Here is a 7,798-nt window from a genome sequence, read left to right as displayed (position 1 = left end):
TCATTCTGCATACAAGACAGCCTAATCACAGATTCCCATTCACATAGAAAAGACACGGGGACTTCCTAGAAAGTGTCTGCAGCCTTAGAAAAGCTCACCTCATCCACAACCAGACTAGATATACATATGCATACCAAAGACCTTACCTTTGGGTGATGCATCAGCCAAGAGTTGGAGCACCCTGGCCTCCATGGCCACTATCCTACAACTTCACCTCTTGTGTGCCTGCTGTGACCTCCTCCCATGACTATTTTTGGGTAATGGTCCAGTTGTGCCTCTCAGAGAAGAGAGTGATCACAATTTGATGTAGAAAAAGAGGAAGAGACCTATTAACGGAGTCTGGGAATTAATGAGCTGGTAGATAACAAAAACACAATGTTGATGTGTTGGATGGTCTAGACACACCCCAGGCAAACATTATCCCTTACTGTTTGTCTAGGGCCTTTCTTCAGTCACGGCTAAATGTTTCACCACATCCCAGTACCAACATACCTTCCTGGTATCATCCTCCATCAGAGACTGAGAATGGGCTGTTGTTTGCAGACAGGTATGTCTAAATGTTTGGCAAGATCTTTACAGATCTCTCCTCCCTCATCCCTTTTGCAGCTTGCAGATCTTGCAGATGAGTCCTCACTGTCTCCATCTACACATAGATGTCATCCATGAGGTGTAACATGGCGTAACAGCTACAACACAGAGCATCTCATTGCTGGTCTAGTGCAGGACAATGGAGATGAGAGTGACATCATGTTGGTCAGGATGGCCCTCCAGGTGCTCAGAGGAAAAAAAAAAAAGAAAACAAAACAGATTGTGTGGCTACAATTATGTCCTTGAACAGCTTCTTATTGGCAACTTTCTTCTTCATGCCCCAATATAGATTTGGCCCCTATTTGCTATCATCTCAACACATAGAATCATAGAATCATTTAGGTTGGAAAAGACCTTCAACATCATCGAGTCCAACCATCAGCCATGCCCACCAAACCATGTCCTGAAGTGCCTTGTCTACGTGCTTTTTGAATACCTCCAGGGATGGTGACTCAACCACTTCCCTGGGCAGCCTGTTCCAATGTCTGACAACCCTCTCAGTAAAGAAATTTTTCCTAATATCCAACCTAAGCCTCCCTTGCCGCAACTTGAGGCCATTTCCTCTTGTCCTATCTCCAGCCACCCGACAGAAGAGACCAGCACCCACCACACTACAACCTCCTTTCAGGTAGTTGCAGAGAGAGATAAGGTCTCCCCTCAGCCTCCTCTTCTCTAGACTAAACAGCCCCAGCTCCCTCAGCCGCTCCTCATAAGACTTGTGCTCCAGACCCTTCACCACCTTCGTTGCCCTTCTCTGGACACGCTCCAGCAGCTCAATGTCTTTCTTGTAGTGAGGGGCCCAAAACTGAACACAGGACTCAAGGTGCAGCCTCAGCAGTGCTGAGTACAGGGGAACAATCACCTCCCTGCTCCTGCTGGCCACACTATTTCTGATGCAGGCCAGGATGCCGTTGGCCTTCTTGGCCACCTGGGCACACTGCCGGCTCATATCCAGCCGGCTGTCAACCAGCACCCCCAGGTCTTTCTCTGCCGGGCAGCTTTCCAGCCACTCTTCCCCAAGCCTGTAGCGCTGCATGGGGTTGCCGTGACCCAAGTGCAGGACCTGGCACTTGGCCTTGTTGAACTTCATATAATTGGCCTCGGCCCATCGATCCAGCCTGTCCAGATCTCTCTGTAGAGCCTTCCCACCCTCGAGCAGATCGACCCTGCCTCCCAACTTGGTGTCATCTGCAAACTTGCTGAGGGTGCACTCAATCCCCTTGTCCAAATCATCGATAAAGATATTAAACAGAACCAGGCCCAACACCGAGCCCTTGGGAACACCACTTGTGACCCGTCGCCAACTGGATTTAACTCTCTTCACCACCACCCTCTGGGCTTGTCCAGCCAGCCAGTTTTTCACCCAGCGAAGAGTACACTTGTCCAAGCCATGGGATGTCAGCTTCTCCAGGAGTATGCCATGAGAGACAGTGTCAAAGGCCTTACTGAAGTCAAGGTAGATAACATCCACAGCCTTTCCCTCATCCACTAGGCAGGTCACCTGGTCATAGAAGGAGATCAGGTTGGTCAAGCAGGACCTGCCTTTCATAAACCCATGCTGACTGGGCCTGATCCCCTTCTTATCCTGGAGTTGCCATGAGAGTGCTCCAAGACAAACTGTTCCATAATCTTCCCCGGTACCAAGGTCAGGCTGACAGGCCTGTAGTTCCCCGGATCCTCCCTCCGACCCTTCTTATAAATGGGAGTCACATTGGCAAGCCTCCAGTCCTCTGGGACCTCCCCTGTTGACCAGGATTGCTGATAGATGATGGAGAGCGGCTTGGCAAGCACCTCCGCCAGTTCCCTCAGTACTCTTGGATGGATCCCATCAGGTCCCATAGATTTGTGAGTGTCCAGATGGCATAGTAGGTCCCTAACTATTTCCTCCTGGATTAAGGGGGGGCATATTCTGCTCTTCATCCTCGCTTTCCAGCTCAGAGGGTGGAGTACCCTGAGGATAACTGGTCTCCCTGTTAAAGACTGAGGCAAAGAAGGCATTAAGTACCTTAGCCTTTTCCTCATCTCTGGTGGCAACATTCCCTTCTGTATCCATTAAAGGACAGATATTCTCCTTGGGATTCTTTTTGCTGTTAACATATTTGTAAAAACATTTTTTGTTGTCCCTTACAATAGTGGCCAGATTGAGTTCTAGCTGAGCTTTTGCCTTTCTAATTTTCTCTCTGTATGACCTAACAAGACCCCTGTATTCCTCCCAAGTTGCCCACCCTTTCTTCCAGAGATGATAAACTCTCCTTTTTTTCTTGAGTCCTAGCAAAGGCTCCCTGTTCAGCCAGGCCGGTCGTTTTCCTCGGTGGTTTGACTTTGCAGCACATGGGAATAGCCTCGTCCTGAGCCATTAAGATTGCCTTCTTGAAGAATGTCCATCCTTCCTGGACCCCTTTGCCCTTCAGGACTGTCTCCCAAGGGACTTTCTCAACCAGTGCCTTGAAGAGGCCAAAGTTTGCCCTCCGCAAGTGCATAGTGGTGGTTTTGCTGACCACCCTCCTTGCCTCACCAAAAATTGAGAATTCTATCATTTCATGGTCACTAAGCCCAAGACGGCCTCCGACCATCACACCTCCCACCAGTCCTTCCCTGTTCGTAAACAGTAGATCTAGCAAGGCTCCTCCCCTGGTTGGCTCACCTACCATCTGTGTCAGGAAGTTATCTTCCACACGCTCCAGGAACCTCCTAGATTGTTTACTCACTGCTGTGTTGTATTTCCAGCAGACATTTGGAAAGTTGAAGTCCCCCACGAGAACAAGGGCACACAATTGTGAGACTACTGCCAACCACTTGTAGAATGATTCATCTGTCTCTTCAACCTGTTTGGATGGTCTATAACAGACTCCCAGCACAAGATCTGCCTTATTGGCCTTCCCTCTCATCCTTACCCATAAGCACTCCACCTTGTTCATCACACTCCTGTAGCTCTGTACAATCCAAACACTCCCTAACATAGAGAGCCACCCCACCACCTCTTCTACATTGCCTATCCCTTCTGAAGAGCTTGTAGCCATCCATTGCAGCACTCCAGTCATGGGAGTCGTCCCACCATGTTTCCGTGGTGGCGACTAAGTCATATCTACCCTGCTGCACGATGGCTTCCAGCTCCTCCTGTTTATTGCCCATGCTGCATGCACTGGCATAGATGTATTTGAGTTGGCCCATCGAATTGAGTCACCATCCCTGGAGATATTAAAAAAGTGAGTGGACAGGGTACTCCAGGACATGGTTTAGGGGGCATAGTTAATGGTTGGACTCGATGATCTTGAAGGTCTTTTCCAACCGAAATGATTCTATGATTCTATGATTCTAACATTGGCATGCTGCCCTCAGGCTCATCTCTGGTGAGCCTAGTTTTATCCCATCCCCCCTTCAAACCTAGTTTAAAGCCCTCTCTATGAGCCCCGCCATCTCATGAGTGAGGATTCTTTTCTTCCTTTGAGATAGCTGGATACCATCTGTCGCTAGCAAGCTGTGTAAACCTGCCCATGATCCCCAGGAAGAGGCCCCAGAGCCTCATTCAGAGCAAGGTGCTCATGGAAAGGATGTGGCACTGTTGATTTCTCCCAAGATATGCTTCAAGAATGAGGAACCCATCTTGTTTCTGCAGAGCTGTTCTGTACGTGACTACTCGTCAGCTGGAAGCTTTCCAAGAGCTGTAATGAATAATGACAAGTCTGTTCTGCAACAGAGGAAGCCTGAGGCACCTCACCAGACTGATGGTGGGAGAATAGGGAGGAATTCACAAGATATTCACCTTGACAAAGAAAACATTTACTTCTTTGAGCACCTGAAATGACCCTCTCCACTGCAGTTCTACCCTCAGGAACTTAAGGCAGCAGGAAGATACCTCAAGCACATCAAGAAGAGGAAAGGTCATCTCATCTGAAAGAGTGATGAGCTTTTGGGTAAATGTGTATTTAGTTAAAGGGAAGTAGGTGGGGTAGAGCCATTTAAAGCAAATTCAGTAGCAGAACTGGTGGGAAAATGAGTTTCAAACAAAAGAACACACTAAGAGGTGTTAATGCTTCAGGAATTAGAGTTAACAGTTGAAGAAATTAAAACTTATGTATTTGAAGTGAGAAGGAAATTCGTTAATTGAAATTAATATCTTATACTAGAGACCTTTTTAAAAAAGGCGAGCAATTTGTTCAATAGGTAACTTCCTCAAGTAGAAGATAAGATCAAATATTAACACAATACTATTTGCCTGCATAGTCATCTAGCACATTATTTTGTATGCACGGAGATGACTGCATCTGAACTTAGAAGAAAGAAGCCTGTCATCAAAACCTGGCTGAAAATATCACTCAACAAATGTTTACAACTGAAAAAGCAAATGAACTTTACAGCCCTAAGAAAAAAAGTCATAACTATTGATACCACACTTAAAGACGTCACAAGAGTTGGGCCATTGTTAGCCCTTGGCAAAGTTGCCTTATCTCAGTCAGCAATTAGACAGCCTCATCAAAATCTAGTCATCAGTAAACAGCACATACCTCCAACAGTCGTAACTTTTGATGATCAGTTTCTGTGCCTTTCATCACCCTTACAAACTGATGTTTATAGAAAAAAATCCTTTTCTACTTTGCCTGAGGGATATAATGTTTGCAATGACTGATGTCAAACAAAAATGTGCATGCATTAGACCATGATGTTTTTATATGAAGGATCAAGCATTTTGCACTGATCAACCCCTTTCTGTGTGCAAAGCCATGTTTTGTAAACAAATTAATGTCTACTTAAAGCTACTTTTGCAATTACGCTATACAACTTACCCTTTCATGAACTATTTAATGCCTCAAACTGCCAATGTTGCACAACAAGTAAAAGTCTTGACTATCACACAGCATGCCCAACTTAAGGTAGCTAAAGCCTTCAATGAAACAAATTTACAGCCATTTGTTCCTAATGAAAAGGGGTTTGGGGGGTTTGGTTTTTTTAAACAGTTCCAGAAGCTCCAGGATTTTTCCATGCAATGCTCCTGTTTGATGCAGGTCAAGTGTCGTGATTGCTAATCATTGTGTCATACACCTTTCTTCTATACACGGCAGAAAAATATTGCAGCTTGAGGCCCTCGATGCACAGTTTGGTGTGAGTGTGTCTCTTGAATGAGAGCATCACTGAACTCCCACGCAGCTCACAAACAAAAGCCAAACAAGAGAAGAAAGGTGGAAGCAGAAAGATGCAAAATTGTTGAGACAAGAATGATGGAGAACCTGCAAAATTAGAGCTGGTTTGACTCGCACATGTCCTTAGCAGGGCTGTGGCACACCACTTAAGGACTTAATGGCATAACTATCTCATTAGATCAATGACTTGCTTTCAAACATGTTCTTTGAGGGTGTTAAAAATAATTATAAATATTTCTGGGTGATTTGATCCTGTATTACACTATGCACAATTATCAGGCCTGAGAAACAAAGATAATTTCATTTGCTTTAAAATACAGGCAGGTATGAATGCAATCTTTGCAAGATTTTTGTGAACTATTATTGCATTTAATTGCTGCCTTTATTATGGGCAAACAGGGAGAACACACAATATAGAGAGAGCTGAGAATTTACTGTTAGCTTAATTCATGTTTTAACAGTCCAAGGATTACTGGCAACAATTATTGGTGACAATTATTGACCTAGTCAATAATTGGCAAAAAATATAGACCAACAATTATTCTCTATATGGGCAACAAATATAGACCAACAATTATTGGTCTAATTGCAATTATATTAACACTTATACCCCCTAATTATATGATTATTACAGGAAAATTAGTAGTAGCAAGTGGTCTACATAAACTTCACAGCACATGTACATGTTCAGCACCAATAAATTACACAGTAGCCCCTCAGCTTCAGTGAACATACAGTGTTAATATTTCTCAAAGGCTACAGAGTTCGGTGTTTGGTGGGGTTTTTTTGTTGTTGGGGTTTTTTTTATGCATTTCCTATTTGTTTATAGCTTAGCTGCACAAATACCACTAGACAAAATTTAAGTGAGCATTAGAAAATCACTGCCACAGCTAAAACAAGCTAAAATTTGCTTGTATCAAGGCAAATCCTGTGCCCTACATTGGTCTATTAACGCAAACCCCATGGTTTTTACTAGCAAGTGCAAGGCTCTATCTACTGGATCTACAAGGCTGCAGCATGCAAATATCACAGCTGGGTGAACTGTATAGACACATCAGGTGTTTCCAGTCTCCCTGCTGCAGACGCTGAGCTTCTTGTAGAGCCCTCTCACTTGGGTAAGCCAGCAAGAGCAGGCAGGCTGAGCCCTGCCTGCCATAGCGTCCCACTGACAAACATCCCTGTCAGCTAGTGACCGTAAAGCCATGCATTAAATCAGCAAAAGCCACAAAGAGGCTGAATTTATACAAACAAAAAGTATTTCAGTGAAAGGTCAGGGTGGCCTCAGCAAGAGAAAAGCTGGCTAAGCCAAGTCTGAGCAGCCACCTCAAGTTTGGCTGAAAAGTTGGGAAGCAAAAGGCACAAGCAGCGATCCCAGACAGAAAAGGTGAGGAAAAGCAACACTTGCCCTGAAAGTCTGGGATTCCCAAGGGGCCAGGAGGGACAGCTAAAATGGGAAGGGGTAGGCAAGGGTTTCTGAATGTTCTGGTCACCCTGAGCTGTGCCACAAGTAGCCATGCATGGAGGGACAGTCTGGGAGCTTGTCTAGCTAGAGGGGTTTAGATGAGAGGCAGAAGAGATCTCAGGCAGCCTTGACAGCACTCCTGGGTGGAAGCAAGGGAGCCCAGACCACCAGAACAAGCAGAAGAGAACATGGACCTGTAAGAAGAGCAGTTGTCAGAGAAGCTTCTTACAGATTCCACAAAAGAAAAAAATAGCAGGTAGGATACCTCAGACAATAAAAATCAGTGGTGCGGTATCCCCCTAAGGTCAAGTGTCTAGGTGCCTTTATTTTTCATAAAAATAAGAAAGACATGTTCTCTACTTTGGTGATGAATACTATAAAAAAAGATAGGATTAGAAAAGCCTCCTGCAGTCTCAAAGCTACACCCCCCACCCCACCCTCCTCCCCGGCTCCAACCTGCAAAACACAAATACCCACTGGTATGACTACTAGCGCTACTAGAATATCCCCTCCACTTTCCAAGCCAAGAATGGGAACTTTTCAAATGCATAGGACATGTCCAAGACAGACATGCACAGTCAGTTCTAGGGCCAGGGGTGCTGTACAAGAG

Source organism: Harpia harpyja, chromosome 24 (genome assembly GCF_026419915.1).
Source record: "Harpia harpyja isolate bHarHar1 chromosome 24, bHarHar1 primary haplotype, whole genome shotgun sequence".
NCBI classification, from domain to species: Eukaryota; Metazoa; Chordata; class Aves; order Accipitriformes; family Accipitridae; genus Harpia; species Harpia harpyja.
The sequence above is the reverse complement of the archived record's forward strand: the minus strand, read 5'-3'. Positions refer to the sequence as shown.